The sequence below is a fragment of the Scyliorhinus torazame genome, chromosome 17 (genome assembly GCF_047496885.1).
Source record: "Scyliorhinus torazame isolate Kashiwa2021f chromosome 17, sScyTor2.1, whole genome shotgun sequence".
In the NCBI taxonomy this organism is placed as follows: Eukaryota; Metazoa; Chordata; class Chondrichthyes; order Carcharhiniformes; family Scyliorhinidae; genus Scyliorhinus; species Scyliorhinus torazame.
Window position 1 is genome coordinate 185,189,405 of NC_092723.1, and position 20,675 is coordinate 185,210,079.

The 20,675-nt window shown below is 48.4% G+C and overlaps 1 protein-coding gene across 2 annotated transcripts in view; it reads left to right on the plus strand.

Moving 5' to 3' along the window:
• The first annotated feature begins 2,335 nt into the window (after positions 1–2,335).
• LOC140394506 (myosin-11-like) overlaps positions 2,336–20,675 on the plus strand; it is an 81,497-nt gene continuing 63,157 nt past the window's right edge. For both annotated transcript variants that reach the window (XM_072481837.1, XM_072481836.1), the window contains exon 1: positions 2,336–2,387. The gene's annotated coding sequence lies outside the window, so the exon portion shown is untranslated. The remainder of the gene's footprint in view (positions 2,388–20,675) is intronic.

Genomic DNA, 20,675 nt, shown 5'->3' on the forward strand with positions numbered 1-20,675 from the left:
AAAGATAAACTGAGTATTAAATACCGCCTTGATGGAAAGCTCTTTAACCTCAGTTGCCTCCATGCCAAAACTAAATTGGCAATCATAGCCACACATTATCTACAGTTTGCAGATAACTGCAGTATTGTTGCCCACTATGCATCAGATTCTCAATCCATTCTCGATCTCTTCATTTCTACATACCAGAAACAGGCCCTGCCCTTGGAATGTTGTTGGTAAGAAAACTCGTCTATCAGCCCACACCTGATCAGCCAAATATTCTACCTCCCATATGTATTGAAGGAGAGACTCTGGAATCTGGAACCATAGAGATCCTACAGTACAGGAGGCCATTCAGCCCATCGAGTCTGCACCTACCCTCTGAAAGAGTGCCTTACCGAGGCCCAGTCCCCCATAACCCCATGGCCCCACTTAACCTGTACATCTTTGGACAGTGGGACGAAACCGGAGCACCCGGAGGAAACTCATGCAGACACAGGGAGAATGTGCAAACTCCACACAGGCAGTCACCCAAGGCCGGAATTGAACCCGGGACGCTGGCACTGCGAGGCAGCAGTGCTAACCACTGTGCCACCATACCGCCCAAACAAATTACTATGGATGTTGGAACCATAGAATTCCTACTGCAGAAGGAGGCCACTTGGCCCATCGAGTCTGCACCGACCCTACGAAAGAGCACCCGACCTAGGTCCACTCCGCTGCCCTACCCCCATAACGTCACATAACCTTTTGGACACTAAGGGGCAATTTATCATGGCCAATCCACCTAACAGGCACATTGTTGGACTGTGGGAGGAAACCGCAGCACCCGGAGGAAACCCACGCAGACATGGGAAGAGGACGCAAACTTCATCCAAGGTCAGAATTGAACCCGGGTCTCTGGCACGGTGAGGCAGCAGTGCCACTGTGTCACAGTGCCATCCTTTCCATAACACTTTCCATATCATGAAAGCCACCTCTCTCAAAATGCTACCATTAACAAGAAGATGCAACGCCAGAGCAACTGCACCAGCTCGACCTACTCCAAACTACAGCAGCAAGTGTTTGACAACAAAGACGTCCGCAAGGCAACAGAAGCCCGAGTGGACAGAGCAATTGTCGTCGCCGCACTCCTGTACTGCAGTGAGACCTGGACTGGATTAGCGACTGTGAAATCCCATCGGCAATGCTTCTGCCCCAACCTCCAGATTCGGGGCAAGGACCGTCTAACAAATACCAGTGTCCATATAATTCAAGGGAACTGCCACACCATTGATTGCAAGACCCTGCTTTCTTGCCCAATGAGCTGCAATATTCCCATCAGCGTTGTATCCTGCCTTGCACTGAATGTGGATGGGATGATGTATTCTCCATTGTCCCTGTGTGTGTGTGGTGTGTGTGTGTGTATGGCATGGTATATTTCACCTGTGTGGCAAGTTAGTGTCCCTAATCCGCTGGAAAGGTTCAGTGTCACCTCATGTGTTCAAGGAGAGGAAACATTATTGGGCTGATCACATTCCTGGTGGGAAGGTCAACATGTCAGGAACAAATATCCTAGAAATTCAAATCATTTACAACATGGAAGGTAGCATCAATGCATGTCACACACCCACGCTCCGAATCCATGTTATATTCTCTAGCGTCAAAGCTATATTATCCTCTGTTCTGGGAGATGTTTGCTGTTTCTGCGGTTTAATTATTATCTGTTTGCTCCAACTTTACTAATGTTTTTTACCGGGAGATAAAAAATTGACTGGAGATAGGTCTACTGCTGGTGTCCTCAAAAGTCTCTCACCACCAAATGCAACAGTTATTCCGCTGAGCTTGCAAAGGATGGTGACGATGGATTGGCAGTAACAACAGCAACAAAAGCGGAGGCAGTACATCGAGTTAATGCAGTTTATGCAACTGTTCCACACACTCCACCAAACCCCCTCCCACCAGCTGAGCGAAGATATGATTGAGTCATTTTTACCTCCTGTTAACCACTTGTGATGTTGCACAGAATGGAAAATTCTGACCAGCAAGGCTGGAATGTGCATTTATCATTAACAATCATTTATCATTAAAACGAAACCTACTTCTGTGCAGCTGGGAACTTTGCAAAATTTTGGCAGATGTGAACTCCTCTTGCCCCCTGCTCCATCTCAATGCTCATTCTGATTATGTACAAGGAATCTGCTCGACCTGACCTAATGTAATCGGAATTACCAGACTCTATGTAAACAAGATGGTAAATAAACAGCAAAAAGTGACCTTGGCTCTGGTCACCTTGTTTAATCACTTCATGGACAGTGAATGTACACCAGTATGTCCTGACATATTTTTATCTAATTTCCAACAGGGAAAATTCATCCGGATCAATTTTGATGTCACTGGCTATATTGTTGGCGCAAACATCGACACTTGTATCCTTTTTAAATGGTTGTTAAAATATAGCAAATTCGGAATTTTAACTCGAAAAACATAACGAAGCATGCTGCCCCGTTGCAAAGGCCCACAAGGAAGTAACCACCAGCTGAATTTACCACCAGACTCAAACTCACTCTGAACTTGGCTTCTAGCATCAGGGCCACGATTCCCGTGCGCTGTCATGGTGGGACCCACCATGGGGGATGAGGTGACCCAGACAAAAGTCCATTGACTCTCAGTGGGACGGGACTGGAAAATCCCACCTGCGGATGGGACTGGAAAATCCCACCTGCGGATGGGACTGGAAAATCCCACCTGCGGACGGGACTGGAAAATCCCACCTGCGCACGGGAATGGAAAATCCCGCCTGCGAACAGGACTAACTGCGGACGGGACTGGAAAATCCTGGCTGTGGACGGGAGTGGAAAATCCCGGCTGCGGAGGGGACTGGAAGATCCCGCCTGTGGACGGGGCTGGAAAATCCCGGCTGTGGACGGGACTAGCTGTGGACGGAACTGGAAAATCCCGGCTGCGGGCAGGAGTGGAAAATCCCAGCTGCGGACGGGACTAGCTGCGGACGGAACTGGAAAAACCCGGCTGTGGGCGGGAGTGGAAAATCCCAGCTGCGGGCGGGAGTGGAAAATCCCGGCTGCGGAGGGGACTGGAAAATCCTGGCTGCAGACAAGAAGGGGCTGGAAAATCCCGGAAAATTAATAAATCAATGTCTCCCGTTCCCTCTGGGTTTTGGTGCGAATAGTTTCAGTGATATTTGCACTTTAACTCCTGTGAAAACACAGGAACAGAAGGAGGCTATCCAGCCTCTGGAACCTGCTCCGCCATTCAGAGAAGTGTAGAATCCCTACAGTGCAGAAGGAGGCCATTCAGCCCATTGAGTCTACACCAAACCCCTGAAAGAGCACCCTATCCAGGGCCACTCCCCCACCCTTTCCCCATAACCCCACCTAACCTTTGGAGACTAAGGGGCAATTTAGCATGGCCAATCCACCTAACCTACACATCTTTGGACTGTGGGAGGAAACTGGCTGGAGCAGGCACAGGGAGAACATGCAAACTTTACGCAGGCAATCACCCAAGGCCAGAATCGAGCCCAGCTCCCTGGCGCTGTGACGCAGCAGGTCTAACCAATGTGCCACCCTTAGATCATGTGGGATCATAGTTAATCTGGAGCCTAAACAAATTACTAACAGGATCATGTGATGTGTGTTTAGGTGCCACTCCTCACTAATATATAAAGACTTATTAAAGGACTAATAATGATAGTTAGGATCTTTTGGACTCTGGACACAGAGTCTAGCAATAGCCAGCTGATGTAATTCTACCCTCTTTGGGGGCGGTGGATAATGCATTGGGGCTTGGTCTACTTGCTAAATGAAGAGGCAGGGCAGAATGCAAAGAAAGGTCATCATTTATTTAATTTAATCCCTGCTAGTGTCTTACCAGAACCAGCAGAGGACATCATAGCAGCTGACCTGCTTTTTATTTCACTGAGGTGCCGATCCGAACCATGTACACTAAGCTATCGATTTTTCTACTGGTCAATTCTTGTACTTGTAACCCCAAGGAGAAGATCCTTAATTTAAAGGACTGAATCACACTGACCCACATCTCCATTCAGGACCTGTCTCAGAGTACATGATGTTCGCAAAGTTAAAGGGTTTTAACTGCCCTAGTGTGCAGATAGTACGTGACTGCAAATCATCTGAGTGACCACAAATTGAGATAACGGATGCTTCCCTGGGAGTAGTCTGTAATTTCTACATCCTGACCATCACATCTTTGATCAAGACGTTCGGAGTCCCACGATAATTAGGAGGCACCTGGGAATGAGAAGAATTCAGGATATCTGACTCCGTCTGGGAATGAGACCTCACTATTAACACATCAACGATGTTGGGCAGGATTGTACAGTCCTGCCAAAGTCAGTGGACATTTGGTTAGTTTGCCACATTTTACAGCCCTACCTCCACCTCGACGGGGCTGTAAAATTCACCCAATAACACAGTAAGTTGAGTCCCACCTTCAGCGGAACCCTGGCTCTGGGATATTACTGTTGTCCTGGGAACATTAACAATATCGACATCATCCCATCTCCATCTTAACGGGAACAGTGCCGAGTGTGCGCTACTTTCACTCTCGTTGTTTACAGACCTGGCAGCTTTTGTACGCTCTTAAATATCTTCAAGGTAGCATGATTCCCCTTTTAGTAGACAAGGAGGAGTCTGGAGCGGAGAGTCAAAAATGAGGATAATTTACAAGTAATGGTCTCAGGAGGGGTTACTCCGCAAATCAGCTACTACCTGGGCTGGTTTTTATGGTGCTGAATTAAGTAGCCCGCGAATGGTAGCCCCTCAGCGGGACAGTCGGTACTCCACAAGGCTGACGGGGAGATTCATTGGATCGTCCTGATGGATCTTGTGGGGGTTAAAGACCCCTAAAGACACCCCTTCACCAATAGGGCTTTGAGATTCATTGCCCTATTGCTCTATGGGTGACATGAATTAACTCTGTGCTCTGGCTAACCCAGTGAAGCAAGAGAGCATCTGTCGTCCCTCTTAGGCAACCCATCATTTGTGAAGAGAGGAAATGGGAGGATTCAATAATGGGCAAATTAATATTAGAGTCACTATGGCACAAAAGGAGGTCCATTGAGACCATGCCAGCTATCTGTAGAGCAACCCAGTTTTTCCAATCTCCATTCTATCCCCACTGCCCTGGTTATTTCCCTCCAATGTCCATCCAGTTTATTTTTTGAAATTATTGACCGTCTCTGATTCTACTACCCCTTCCAGGTTCCAGGTCTGTGCCCCTTACTCCATAAAAAAATTCTTCCTCCCATTCCCCCTGTATCTCTGATCTAAAACCATAATTCTGTGTCCCCTAGTCCTTGTCCGATCAGCTAATGGGAGTAGCTTTTCTTGGTCAAGGTTATCTGATCATGGACACCGCTATCAAATCTCCCCTCAATCTCCGCTTCTCCAGTGAGAACAGCCCCAGCTTTTCCAGAGGCCTAGGCTAATGTCCTCGGTCCATAGGTTCAAACTCCACCACGGCAGCTGCTGTAATTTAAATTCAATTAATAAATCTGAAATATAAAACTAGTCTCAGTGATGATGACCATGAAACCATTGCTGACTGTCGTTAAAAACCCATCTGGTTCACTAATGTCCTTTAGGGAAGGAAATCTATGGGTCTGGAGCCACGTGTAGGCCAGACCTGGTAAGGACGGCAGATTTCCTTCCCTGAAGGACATTAGTGGGCGGCACGGTGGCACAGTGGTTAGCACTGCTGCCTCACAGCTCCAGGGTTCAATTCCAGCTTCAGGTGACTGTGGAGTTTCCACTTTCTCCCCGTGTGTGCGTGGGTTTCCTCCGGGTGCTCCGGTTTCCTCCCACAGTCCAAAGATGTGCAGGTTAGGTGGATTGGCCGTGATAAATTGCCCTTGGTGTCCAAAAAGGTTAGGTGGGGTTCCTGGGTTACGGGGATAGGGTGGAGTCGTGGGATTAAGTCGGGTGCTCTTCCCAAGGGCTGGTGCAGACCCGATGGGCCAAATGGCCTCCTTCTGTACTGTAAATGCTATGGGTGAACCAGATGGGCTTTTTTATGGCAGTGGTTTCATGGTCATCATTCGACTTTAATTCAGGATTTTGATTGAATTCCACCGTCTGCCACGGTGGGATTCGAGCCTGCGTCCCCAAAGCATTACCCTGGGTCTCTGCCCAGTGACAATACCACTACATCGCCACCTCCCTCGGCTAATAATATCTCATCTAAAAGATGGCATCTCTGACCGTGCAGCCCTCGCTCTGTACCGCACTCGGTTTGTATGCTCAAGCCCTGGGGTGGGGCTCATACCCGAAACCCTGTGACTCAGGAGGTGAGAGTGCAGAAACTGAGCCTCCACTGTAGCAACATTGCCCATGTGTAAAAACACACACAGCCATGGGCTACCTGCCTCCAGAATGTACTCCAGGAGCGTCGGAAACCTCCACGACAGAACACCAGGGGCAGAATTTTACAGTCCCCCGTCAGCAGGTTTGTCGGCCGGGCGATGCTGTAAAATTATTGGGATGGCCGCCCTGCCTGCCCTGACCTCTCGGCAACTTTATGCTGGGAAGGGAATGGCCTAGTCCAGCCCAGCAGCACTGGCCTCTATTGCGGCCCTTAAGTGGCCAATTAATGACCATGTAAGGGCCGTTTCCCACCGGGCTTAAATTTCCAGGCTGGTGGGAGGATTCCGGAGTGGGGAATTGCCTGAATGGTGGCCCAGGTCAGGACTCCGACCGGAAAAGGGTAATGCTCCCTCCTTCAAACATTGGGTGCCAACCAAAAATCTCTGGCCCTTGTGGGGTGCTCCCTCCTGCCTCCAAACCCCCATCAAGAATACCCATCCATCGCAGCTTTTGATATGAATGTTGAGTTGCGCCTGCCTTGGCTCCAGAGCCTGTGCCCTTTCCTTTAAGAAAGGGTTTTTCTAAGTGGGGATTGCGACCCGCGGGTGGGTAATGGGCAGGCGTCAGAGGGGTCACGGAGTTAAGGGTTGCGGCATGCAGTTTTTGTTCACAGGGGAAGTGTGGGGGATTCTGGTATATGGACACACAATACATAGAACATAGACCACAGAACATACAGTGCAGAAGGAGGCCATTCAGCCCATCAAGTCTGCACCGACCCACTTAAGCCCTCACTTCCACCCTATCCCCATAACCCAATAACCCCTCCCTAACGGTTTTGGACACTAAGGGCAATTTAGCACGGCCAATCCACTTAACCTGCACGTCTTTGGACTGTGGGAGGAAACCGGAGCACCCGGAGGAAACCCACGCAGACACGGCGAGAACGTGCAGACTCCGCGCAGGCAGTGACCCAAGCCGGGAATCAAACCTGGGACCCTGGCGCTGTGAAGCCACAGTGCTAACCGCTTGTGCTATCATGCTTCCCCAATACCATCCCTTGAACAATCCAGTGAGAGTGAGTGAGAGACACAATTGTGACAGAAGAGAAGAGGAAAATATCGAAGCAAAGGGTCGTCGTTGAGCTCACTCACTTCAAGATAAAGATACATAGTTTTTTGAAGAATAAAGGGTTATGGTGTTCGGGCCGGAAAGTGGAGCTGAGTCCACAAAAGATCAGCCATGATCTCATTGAATGGCGGAGCAGGCTCGAGGGGCCAGAAGGTCTACTCCTGCTCCGAGTTCTTATGTGTGCAGTGACTGCCTTGTGCTAGCTGTGCGCCCCTCACTCGCTGCTCTGAGCCCCACTCCTGACTGGTTACAACTGCTCAGTGTTGGGAGTCCGATGCTGTCCTCATAATCCATTCACCTGGTGATTTATTTCAGCCGACACTAAAGTACTGGCCCCTCAGCACTTTGAACCATACCAGAAATGGAACATAGAAATACTCCTTCGTGACACAGCGTCCCAAATCTGCGGCCTCCGCCTCGCAGAATGATAATGCGGCAGGTGCATGGTAACTTGAAGGTTGCCTTTGCAATCTCACCTTTTATGCCTAACTCTATTTTTGGAACTGAAATAGGAAGGGAAGAGGTTATGCATCTTTAAAAAGTATTTATTTGTAAATATTTCATAAATTTTAATGGGTTTTCTGATATCGGAGAGTGCAGCTTACAACCTTCACAAAATAAACAGTCCTTTGGCTTCTCACAATTGTTAGAAGTGTAGAAATGCACAGATCTCCTCCGGTTTATTTTGATTACCATTGGAAGTCATTTTGCCGAACTGTCACTATGGAGACTAACTTTAAGTAGAGTGCGTCATGGAGTCGTGTCTCTGGATCTTCCATCATAGCAGATTTTGCATTGGTGAGTACATCAGGCTAATACACCAGGAGCAAGAAAACTTTAGTGTCTCAAACACTGCCTTGACCCGGTACAGACCGGGGAAATGGATGTGGTCTGGGACCCAAAGGTCGCCCAGTTGGCAAAAGTGGGTCCCAGGAAAAAAAAAGTTTGAAACACTGCTTCAAGAAAGGCTTCAAAATGGCAGCCAGGTTGCATGGTCACCATGCACCAAAGTCTGTTATATTTGTGCATATTCATGCAATACTATGTGAGCTCTACGTAGTGGATGCACTAAGCTTCGGACCTGATTCTGCAATGTGTATTTCCATCAAACACGGCCAGATTTAAACTTTATAGGTACATACCAGTGTTGGGAAACCTGGGGCCTAATGCCCCCATGCGGCCCACCTGGGTTCGGAGTGCGGCCCAGGAAGCATTTTGGTGACCGTTGCCCGTGTGAAGGTTGCCGCATTCCGCTGATTTCCGCCCACGCAATTTTTTTCCTACCGGTATGACTGAAGTGATTCGCACGTAAAGCAAGAGCGAGTGAAGTGAGGTGTGTGCTGATTGCTCACAACATTGACTGTGAGAAACAGTGAGAACTCTGTGTCCAAAGTGTAAATATATATTTTGTTTTTACCATTTGAAGTTGATAGTTCTATTAATATATAAATGATGAAGCATTTTGCATAAGTCGGTATGAAATATTCAGTGTGTATTAAACGTATTTAACCTTATTGATGTGGTCATGGTCAAGCCTGATGAAGGAGGACCACTCGTGCGGCCTCTCATTTCCCTCGGTTGCCCGTCACTGAAATGTACACACACAACACTGGAGGGGGAATAACGGCGTTAAACATGATTGTTGCTTCCAGAGGAAAAGCAATAACCAACCCATGCAATTTAGAGGGATTTGGATTAGTCATTTCATGGGGAAAATCAATCCTCTAGTGTAATCCTCAGCTGTTTTAAAGAAAACCCTCTGTACACAAGGAACATGTGTCGGCCCAGCACTATTTAAACAGCAGATTCTGGCTGCTGTTCCGTTTCTGAGAACTGTTTATAAATTTCTATTTTGCCCAGGAAATGGCTTTATCAAGATGTGAAAAACAGACTGGAGTAAAAGAACACAACACTGTGGTTAACTGTGGGAAACAGCTCCTACAGAGAGATTGTAGCACAGGAACGGACCATTTGGCCCGACAGCCCCCCCCCCCCCCCCCCCCCCCCCACAGCTTGTGTTCATGCACCATTTGAATCCTGCAAAAGTGGTTTAAACTTTATCACGTCAATTTTAATCTGGGCGGGGATACCAGGGTGTGTGACAGGTTTGCTTGCTGAGACCTGGGGTGATTTTAACTCCAGGAACTTGTTTACACAAGTAGGCCAGGACCCAAACCCAACAGGAGTCAGACTGGTGGGCAGCAATGAGAAATCTGGGGAGGAGAGTGAGTCACCAGGAGAAGAATGAGGCGATGCATTTTGGAAGGATGGACATGGGTAGGCAACATAAAATAATGGGTAAAATTATTCAGTGGGTGCAGGAACAGATGTGCACAGATCACTGAAGGTGACAGGACAGGTGGAGAGAGCAGTTAATAAAGCAAATAGTATTCTGGGTGTTATTAACACGGGTGTAGAGAACTCAAGCAATGTGGTTATGCTGAACTTATGCAAGACACTAGTTAGACCTCAGCTGGTGTATTGTGCACAGTTCTGGTGATGCACTATTGTAAAGATATGAAAGGATTGGAGAGAGTGCAGAAGAGGTTCACAGGGATGGTTCCAGGGATGGGAAAGTTCAGTAATGAGGGTAGATTGGAGAGGTTGGGTCTTGTTCTATCCCAACAGCTTGGCTCTCCCTTGGGAACCACAATTGCTCAGGCCCGAGCTTAAATTGACGGATCAGACCGTGTGCATCATCAGTCACGACATAGAAAGCTACCGGTCAGTTTAATTGGCTGCCAGTTTTATAGTCCCAAAGTACCAAGTTTGAGCAGTAGCCAATTCTGGGGCTAAAGGCAGTACTTGAATAAGAGCAGGTTATGGGGTTGGACCTGAAGTCTGGGTATCAGCAGGACCTGACTGGTAGACGCAGAGAGGGGGCTGGGGGGGGGGGGGGGGGGGGGGGGAGGCTGGAGGGAATGGGGCGCTGGGTTGGTGAGGCTGATTGTGGGGGGGGGGTTTAGAGGGTCGCTAGATCCAACATGATTAGGGAGCAAAGGCCTTTCTTTATTTTGTTCTTTCCAGTTCCACTGCGATTTGAACTGTCTGGTTGAAATTTTTCTCGGCAACAACAATTTGTATTTGTAAAGAGGTTTTAAGGAGGGTCCTTAAGGAGGCGAGAGAGGTGGAGAGACTGAGGGGGACTTGCCGAGACTGGGCTGAAATCTTGGCGATCACTGGGACAAAGTGAGAGGCAGGATGGACAAGAGATCAGAGTAAAAGGAAATGGAGAGTTCAGGTGAAGGAAATTTGACTGGGGAGGAGACGGTCACAGAGTGATTTAATCATGAGGGTGGGATTTTGTGCTGGGAACAAGGAATGAGTTGATAAGGTTGTCAGTGAATGGAACTTGATACAGGCTCGGGTCTGGGCAGCAGAAACTTGGGTGAGCAGAAACTTAGTGGAGGTTGGAAGGTCAGTCGGGAAAGTTCTGAGGCTGCTGGACCGAACTAGAGGCATTGAGGGGGGCCTCAGTGACTGCTGGGCTGATTCAACGTGGAATCAAACGGTGATACGGAGGTGGCTGACAGGAGTGTCTGTAATGGAGAAGATGAGAGGCCAGATCTATTTCAGGACCAAACAGTACGTCGAGGTGGTGGCCATCAACTTGGGTCTAAGGAAGGGCAGCACGGTGGCACAGTGGTTAGCACCACTGCGTCGCTGAGAACCCGAGTTTGAATCCCGGCCCTGGGTCACTGTCCGTGTGGAGTTTGCACATTCTCCCCATGTCTGCGTGGGTTTCACCCCCACAACCCAAAGATGTGCTGGTTAGGTGGATTGGCCATGCTAAATTGCCCCTTAATTGGAAAAAATAATTGGGTATTCTAAATTTAAAAAAAAATAGATGGAAAAAAAAAACTTGAGTCTAAGATGGAGGTGGGGGAATGGTTTGGAGTGCAGGGGGCTGAGTTTAACATCATCCACCTTTGCAGGGAGGATAGATCTTTCAGGGTGGGGGTTTAGAAAGGGAAGGAAGCTATTTACAATGTCATCCAGCACGGAGGCTGGGATCAGAAGTCGGATGGTCGGGGATTTGGTGGAAATGGGGTGGAGAAAGTAGGCGGGAGGTTTGATGGATGGGATAACTTGGGGGAAAAAATGGGAGAGCAGCAAGACAGGGATGGGGAATTCTGAACTGCCTGGGAGGAAAGGGGAAGTAACAGAGACAGGTGGCCTTCAGTCTGCTAACAAATAAATCTTTGAACTCTTCTTGTTTGGGTTAGGGTGGAGGAAGAATTGAGATCCTGTATTTGAGAGTCCCAAAATGAAATGAAATGGAAATGAAATGAAAATCGCTTATTGTCACAAGTAGGTTTCAAATGAAGTTACTGTGAAAAGCCCCTAGTCGCCACATTCCAGCGCCTGTTCGGGGAGGCTGTTACGGGAATTGAACCGTGCTGCTGGCCTGCCCTGGTCTGCTTTCAAAGCCAGCGATTTAGCCCAGTGCTAAGTAGTAAAGCAACCAATTGAAAAATCTGTCCAATCGACTCATGTAACCTGGTGTTGTTGTGATATTAAAACCAAGTACCCAGCACCAACTCGGGACTCAGCTGTTCATTGGTAGCAAGGGGGTGCTGCATTTAAACATTTTACCCCCCCCCCCCCCAACACTCACTCCTGGCTTGACGAGTATGGGTAACACAGCTGTTAGCACTTCTGCCTCACAGCGCCAGGGTCCCAGGTTTGATTCCCCGCTGGGTCACTGTCTGTGCGGAGTCTGCACGTTCTCCCCGTGTGTGCGTGGGTTTCCTCCGGGTGCTCCGGTTTCCTCCCACAGTCCAAAGATGTGCAGGTGAGGTGGATTGGCCATGATAAATTGCCCCTAAGCTGGTTTACGGGGATAGAGTGGAGGATTGGACCTAGGTAGGATGCTCTTTCAGAGGGTCGGTGCAGACTCGATGGGCCGAATGGTATGATTCTATTGCAGCGCAGAGACCTGCTCCCCGGTTTCTGGATGCAGACCTGGCCAGGTTTCTGGATGCCATGGAGGAGAGGCGGGCATCCCGTGCCCCCGAGGGGTTAGGAGACCCCAGAGCACGGTGACAAATCCCACCTGGGAGGCAGTGGCAGCGACTGAGTGTGGGCAACATTGGCAGGCGCACCGGCGTCCAATGTAGGAAGAAGGTGAAAGACCTGGTACAAGAGCCAAGGCTACGTTACCACCTCTCTCCTCCTGGCATCAGTCCCACCTGCCAGCCTTAAATTCCACTTCCCCCATCGCCACAGCCACAGCAACCCACTGGCTGACACACGTCACCTGCTATCGACCCCCGACCCACCAGGCATGCAGCTCACAATATCCCCTCTTTGTCCCCGCAGGAGAAGACAACCCATAATAAATGAAAGGGAGAAGTAGATGGTGATTGGGGGGGGGGGGGGGGGGGGGGGGTGGATGCCAGAGTTGCTAGTCCTCACCCCCCCCCCCCCCCTGCCAGAGTTGCGAGTCCTCACCCTCCCCGCCATGAGGAAGGGGGCCCTGGAGATCACCGGGTCGTCCGAGGAGAGAGCAGTGACCAACAGCGAGGTTGGCCTGTGCTAGAATCATAGGATCCTTACAGTGCAGAAGGAGGACATTCAGCCCATCAATTCTGCACCGACCCCCCGAAGGAGCACCCTTCCCAGGCCCACGACCCGCCCTATCCCCAAAACCAAACCTAATCCTTTGGACACTAAGGGGCAATTTAGCACGGCCAATCCACCTGAACAGCACATCTTTGGACTGTGGGAGGAAACCGGAGCGCCCGGAGGAAACCCACGCACACACGGGGAGAACGTGCAGACTCTGCACAGACAGCGACCCGAGGCCGAAATTGAACCCGGGTCCCTGGTGCTGTGAGGCAGCAGTGCTAACCACTGTGCCACCTTGCCGCCCACAGAGAAGTGAGGATCCACTGCACCTTCATCCAGTGACCTAGCCTCAAGTGAGTTGTTTACTTCCCAGACCCTGGACCGTGTCTTGCAGGATCAATGAGTGTTACGCCACCCTGGGCAGGTGCAAGGTCAATTCCAGCCCCACCCGCCCTGGAGTCACAACACGAGTGAATGAACTGATAATTCTTATTAAAATGTCTTCGGCCCTTGGGCTGCCCAATAATTACAGTCACCAGGTTTGTAAGATGAAACACAATTACTGTTTATTTATACCAAGAACTATTATGAAATATACTGTAAATACAATTGGATAACAACAAGCTAATACCTACTACCTCCTTTAACTGGCCCACCCATACCCACACACCAGGCAGACAAACGCAGAGGGGTGAAAAGGGGTAAAAAATAATCAGGATGAAGGTCAAATGATCAGAGTCTTTGCTTAAAATGGTGGTCCTTTAGCACCTTCTCCTCACAGCACGCTGGTTGATTAACGATCCGGTTTACAGACCTCTTTGTAGAGTCATTCATTCAGAGTCCCCGCAGGTTAGAACATACAGCACTCACGGGCAGCAGGCTTTCTGGGGAAACACTTTATTACTTAGCAAACTGGCCGTCAGCTCACTGTCCACATTGAGGCCTATATCTTTCTGTATAGATACTTTATTTCACAAGGAAGGACCCTTACGTGAGGCCAGGCCATCTGAAGTAAACCCCCTACCACCCAAGGGACTGCCTCGGAGGAGAACTCTGAGGAGACAGTATATCACAGCTGTCACCCACACCTTCCACCAACACAAAGACACACACATCGGGCGACATTAAAGGACAGGCTTCTGGGCCACTACCTAGTGAGCACCACACAGCTACTGGTGGACTGACATAAAGAGGGCTTCAACGCTTTACATACCCAGATCCAGATCCTCTTGAAGGATCCCCCCCTCCCCCCAACAGCACTGGGCCAGCAGCTAAGGTACCCTGGAGCTACATGGAGGTAGGTGGAGAGGGCCACTCACTGTCATGATATGCAAACATGCAACCAATGAACACTCAGAAAAGGACACAACCAATGGGCAGTCAGGACACTCAGAGGTGGCATCACCACAAGGGGGCATGACATAAACACTATAAAAGGGATGAGGCACTCACACCCTGCCTCTTTCCACAGACAGACATCGGGAGAGTTAGACAGGGTTGATCAGCAACATCACACCCCAGCACGTGGCTTAGAGCAAGCTGGCACAGTTAGACAGAGTTACTACAGTTAGATTAGCAGAGAGTCAAACTCATTTGAGAACTGTGTTAATAGTTCAATAAACATGTTGAACTCATTTCAGAATCTGGAGCATCCTTTAGTTAAGACTGCATCAAGTAGCAGCCTGTGTTATCCGAAGCAGCATAACACAACATGATACCAGGTTTGACTGTTCAATCTATTTAGTTCAACTCAGCAAGGTCCGTGACACCAGCTACTGAATACAGGCACAATGGATATGATTCAGGCTCCTCATCAGCTCAAGACCACCGGCAATCTTAGTGCCAACTGGCGATCATTCAAGCAGAAATTTCAACTATACGTGGAAGCATCCGACCTCAATGGCGCGACCGATGTGACCACTGCAGGTGACCATGCGATGGAGACCTTCAACTCCTTTCACTTTTCCGAAGGGCAGGACAAAACAAAGTACCAAACCATCCTGGACAAATTCGACAGCGACTGCGAGATGGACACCAACAAAATCTTTGAGCGTTACAACTTCAAGCAACGGATCCAGATGATGAATACCTGGACAACACTTACCGAGTGGGCATTGTTACGAGGTGCGAATACGTCACACCGGACACATCGCGAGTCCAATCAATCCTGGCCGTGGATTCCGAGGACGAATGGCGAGCAGTGATGAAGGTCAACCACTGCCCCATCCAGTTCAAGCTGGACACAGGTGCCTCCACCAACCTGATTTCGCAGGTGGATTTCAAGAGAATCAAGAAGCCCCCCACAATCCTTCCAGCTGCCTGCAAACTCCTGGACTACAATGGAAACACAATCAAGGCACTGGGGTCCTGCCATCTGCAGGTGTCCAGCTGACACACACAAGCTTACGCTTTGAGACTGTTAAACCAGACAGGGCGTCTCTGCTACGTGGGCACGCCTGCAAGCAACTGAACCTCATTCAAAGGGTCTACACCACAACGTCGTCCCATTCGGATCTTCAAGCCAGCATCGACGACATCCTTGCCCAGTACCCAGATGTATTTAGCGGGATGGGCACGCTGCCGTACGAGTACAAGATTCTACTGCGGCCTGATGCCAAGCCAGTGGTCCCCGCACCACGATGTGTCCCTGCTCCACTGAGAGAGCGCCTGAAGGCAGAGCTCACGAGTCTACAACAAAAAGCCATCATCTCCAAGGTCACTGAACCAACCGACTGGGTCAGCTCGATGGTGTGCGTAAAGAAGCCTTTGGGGGACCTACGCATCTGCATTGACCCCAAGGATCGAAACAAAAACATTATGCGGGAACATTACCCCATCCCGAAGAGGGAAGAAATCACAAGTGAGATGGCACACGCGAACTTCTTCACAGAATTGGGAGCATCCCAAGGATTCTGGCAAATCCAACTTGAAGAATCCAGCAGAATGTTCTGCACCTTCAGCACGCCTTTTGGTAGATTCTGCTACAACCGAATGCCATTTGGCATCATCTCGGCATCAGAGATTTTCCATCGCATCATGGAACAGATGATGGAGGTAATAGAAGGGGTTTGTGTCTATGTTGACGATATCGTAATCTGGTCCACAAGCCCGGAGGAACATGTGTCGTGACTCAAGAAAGTATTCCGACACATACATGAACATGGCCTCAAGCTAAACAGGTCCAAGTGCTGCTTTGGGACATCCACGCTGAAGTTCCTGGGCGATCAGATTTCGCGACACGGCGTGCGCCTGGACACAGACAGAATTAAAGCCAGCGCGGCAATGAAAGTCCCCGAGGACAAGAAGGCAGTACTGCACTTCCTGGGAATGGTCAATTTCCTTGGCAAGTTCATCCCGAATTTGGCCACACACACCACGGCCCTACGCAACCTGGTGAAAAAATCAACCGCCTTTGAGTGGCAGGCGGAGCACCGAACGGAGTGGCTGGAGCTGAAAGCCAAGCTCACCACTGCACCCGTCCTTGCATTCTTTCACCCAGACCGAGAGACCAAGATATCCACAGATGCGAGTCAGGATGGCATGGGGGCGATGTTGCTTCAAAGAGACGACACGTCATCCTGGGTACCAGTAGCATACGTGTCACGGGCAATGACACCCACTGAGACCAGATATGCCCAGATTGAGAAGGAGTGTTTACGTCTTCTCACCGGCATCCTCAAATTTCATGATTATGTCTACGGCTTGCCAACATTTACTGTTGAGACGGATAATAGGCCTTTGGTCCACATCATCCAAAAGGACCTGAACGACATGACGCCTCGTTTGCAGAGAATTCTGCTCAAACTCCGGAGGTATAAGAACTAGGAGCAGGAGTAGGCCATCTGGCCCCTCGAGCCTGCTCCACCATTCAATGAGATCATGGCTGATCTTTTGTGGACTCGGCTCCACTTTCCGGCCCGAACACCATAACCCTTAATCCCTTTATTCTTCAAAAAACTATCTATCTTTATCTTAAAAACATTTAATGAAGGAGCCTCTACTGCTTCACTGGGCAAGGAATTCCATAGATTCACAACCCTTTGGGTGAAGAAGTTCCTCCTAAACTCAGTCCTAAATCTACTTCCCCTTATTTTGAGGCTATGCCCCCTAGTTCTGCTTTCACCCGCCAGTGGAAACAACCTGCCTGCATCTATCCTATCTATTCCCTTCATAATTTTATATGTTTCTATAAGATTCCCCCTCATCCTTCTAAATTCCAATGAGTGCAGTCCCAGTCTACTCAACCTCTCCTCGTAATCCAACCCCTTCAGCTCTGGGATTAACCTAGTGAATCTCCTCTGCACACCCTCCAGTGCCAGTACGTCCTTTCTCAAGTAAGGAGACCAAAACTGAACACAATACTCCAGGTGTGGCCTCACTAACACCTTATACAATTGCAGCATAACCTCCCTAGTCTTAAACTCCATCCCTCTAGCAATGAAGGACAACATTCCATTCGCCTTCTTAATCACCTGTTGCACCTGTAAACCAACTTTTTGTGACTCATGTACTAGCACACCCAGGTCTCTCTGCACAGCTGCATGTTTTAATATTTTATCATTTAAATAATAATCCCTTTTGCTGTTATTCCTCCCAAAATGGATAATCTCACATTTGTCAACATTGTATTCCATCTGCCAGACCCGCCCATTCACATAACCTATCCAAATCCCTCTGCATACTTCCAGTATCCTCTGCACTTTTTGCTTTACCACTCATCTTAGTGTCGTCTGCAAACTTGGACACATTGCCCTTGGTCCCCAACTCCAAATCATCTATGTAAATTGTGAACAATTGTGGGCCCTCAACACTGATCTCTGAGGGACACCACTAGCTACTGATTGCCAACCAGAGAAACACCCATTAATCCCCACTCTTTGCTTTCTATTAATTAACCAATCCTCTATCCATGCTACTACTTTCCCCTTAATGCCATGCATCTTTATCTTATGCAGCAACCTTTTGTGTGGCACCTTGTCAAAGGCTTTCTGGAAATCCAGATATACCACATCCATTGGCTCCCCGTTATCTACCGCAATGGTAATATCCTCAAACAATTCCACTAAATTAGTTAGGCACGACCTGCCCTTTATGAACCCATGCTGCGTCTGCCCAATGGGACAATTTCCATCCAGATGCCTCGCTATTTCTTCCTTGATAATAGATTCCAGCATCTTCCCTATTACCGAAGTTAAGCTCACTGGCCTATAATTACCCGCTTTCTGCCTACCTCCTTTTTTAAACAGTGGTGTCACGTTTGCTAATTTCCAATCCGCCGGGACCACCCCAGAGTCTAGTGAATTTTGGTAAATTATCACTAGTGCATTTGCAATTTCCCTAGCCATCTCTTTTAGCACTCTGGGATGCATTCCATCAGGGCCAGGAGACTGGTCTACCTTTAGCCCCATTAGCTTGCCCATCACTACATCCTTAGTGATAACAATCCTCTCAAGGTCCTCACTTGTCATAGCCTCATTTCCATCGTCACTGGCATGTTATTTGTGTCTTCCACTGTGAAGACCGACCCAAAAAACCTGTTCAGTTCCTGAGCCATTTCCTCATCTCCCATTATTAAATCTCCCTTCTCATCCTCTAAAGAACCAATATTTACCTTAGCCACTCTTTTTTGTTTTATATATTTGTAGAAACTTTTACTATCTGTTTTTATATTCTGAGCAAGTCTACTCTCATAATCTATCTTACTCTTCTTTATAGCTTTTTTAGTAGCTTTCTGTTGCCCCCTAAAGATTTCCCAGTCCTCTAGTCTCCCACTGATCTTTGCTACTTTGTATGCTTTTTCCCTTATTTCCTTAGATATCCACGGTCGATTTTCCCTCCTTCTACCGTCCTTCCTTTTTGTTGGTATAAACCTTTGCTGAGCACTGTGAAAAATCATTTGGAAGGTTCTCCGCTGTTCCTCAACTGTTTCACCATAAAGTCTTTGCTCCCAGTCTACCTTAGCTAGTTCTTCTCTCATCCCATTGTAATCTCCTTTGTTTAAGCACAAAACACTAGTGTTTGATTTTACCTTCTCACCCTTCATATGTATTTTAAATTCCACCATATTGTGATCGCTCCTTCCGAGAGGATCCCTAACTATGAGATCATGAATCAATCCTGTCTCATTACACAGGACCAGATCGAGGACCGTTTGTTCCCTCGTAGGTTCCATTACATACTGTTCTAGGAAACTATCACGGATACATTCTATAAACTCCTCCTCAAGGCTGCCTTGACCGACCTGGTTAAACCAATCGACATGTAGATTAAAATCCCCCAAGATAACTGCTGTACCATTTCTACATGCATCAGTTATTTCTTTGTTTATTGCCTGCCCCACCATAATGTTACTATTTGGTGGCCCTATCAGTGACTTTTTCGCCTTGCTATTCCTGATTTCCAACCAAATGGATTCAACCTTATCCTCCATAGCACCGATGTTATCCCTTACTGTTGCCCGGATGTCATCCTTAATTAACAGAGCTACACCACCTCCCGTACCATGCACTCTGTCCTTCCGAATAGTTTGATACCCTTGGATATTTAACTCCCAGTCATGACCATCCTTTAACCATGTTTCAGTAATGGCCACTAAATCATAGTCATTCACGATGATTTGCGCCATCAACTCATTTACCTTATTCCGAATACTACGAGCATTTAGGTAAAGTACACTTATGTTGGCTTTTATACCTCTGTTCTGAATCTTAACAGCTCGATCAGTAACCTCTCCTAAGTTATATTTCCTCTTAACGTTTCTAATTTTCCTTGTCGTTGAACCCATATCTTCATGTAACAACCTGCCGCATCGCTTACCATTAATGTTTTTACTTCCCGTTTTATTCCTTTTAGTATTCCTGGTCCTATTCACTGAGCTCCCCTCAGTCACTGTACCTTGTACTGTCGCCCTTTTTGATTTTTGACTCTGGCTTCTCTGCCTTACACTTTCCCCCTTACTGCCTTTTGTTTCTGTCCCTGTTTTACTATCTTCCAACTTCCTGCGTCGGTTCCCATCCCCCTGCCACATTAGTTTAAACTCTCCCCAACAGCTCTAGCAAACAACCCCCGCCTAGGACATCGGTTCCAGTCCTGCCCAGGTGCAGACCGTCCAGTTTGTACTGGTCCTACCTCCCCCAGAACCGGTTCCAATGCCCCAGGAATTTGAATCCCTCCCTCTTGCACCATCTCGCGAGCCACGCATTCATCCTATCTATCCTGACATTCCTACTCTGACTAGCTCGTGGCACTGGTAGCAATCCTGAGATTACTACCTTTGAGGTCCTACTTTTTAGTTTAACTCCTAACTCCCTGAATTCAGCTTGTAGGGCCTCGTGCCGTTTTTTAAACAGTGGTGTCACATTTGCTAATTTCCAATCTGCCGGGACCACCCCAGAGTCTAGTTGAATTAATTTCAGAGTCTGGAGCATCCTTTAGTTAAGACTGCATCAAGTAGCAGCCTGTGTTATCCGAAGCAGCATCACACAACACTCACCACCTCGCTCCCCCTCGATGTCCATGGCATTTGGTCTCCGTTTTTGTAGAACCGTACTGAAAGATGCCCGTGTGAATTCCCGCTGGGTGAGGCGGGCAACCCCAAGCTGCCGCCACATTCGACTTCAATCTGGCAAATGAAGCGTGATCAGGTTTCTGGGTGGGATTCTGGTCACACCG